The sequence below is a fragment of the Dendroctonus ponderosae genome, unplaced genomic scaffold, assembly GCF_020466585.1.
Source record: "Dendroctonus ponderosae isolate FM_Combo_2020 unplaced genomic scaffold, Dpon_F_20191213v2 Dpon_F_20191213_25, whole genome shotgun sequence".
NCBI lineage: Eukaryota > Metazoa > Arthropoda > Insecta > Coleoptera > Curculionidae > Dendroctonus > Dendroctonus ponderosae.
Genome location: NW_026018458.1, coordinates 57563 through 57795, shown reverse-complemented (window position 1 = coordinate 57795; position 233 = coordinate 57563).

The window sequence follows — 233 nt, the reverse complement described above, 5'->3', positions numbered from 1 at the left end:
GAAATTTATAAGAAAATGTCGCATGAAATTAAATTATAAAGGTAGGAAAACCGAATATAAAAATGTTCTCGAAAATGGAACAAATTCCTCTTGAGAATACAATACCCCTTTAATTAAGAATCTAATTCATGGCAGAAAAAACCAATAAATGCGACAAATTTCCTCCCTATACAATAGATAGAGTACATTTATAAATGTTTTCCGGGCTTTGAAGCCGTGGTCTATCGGAATTT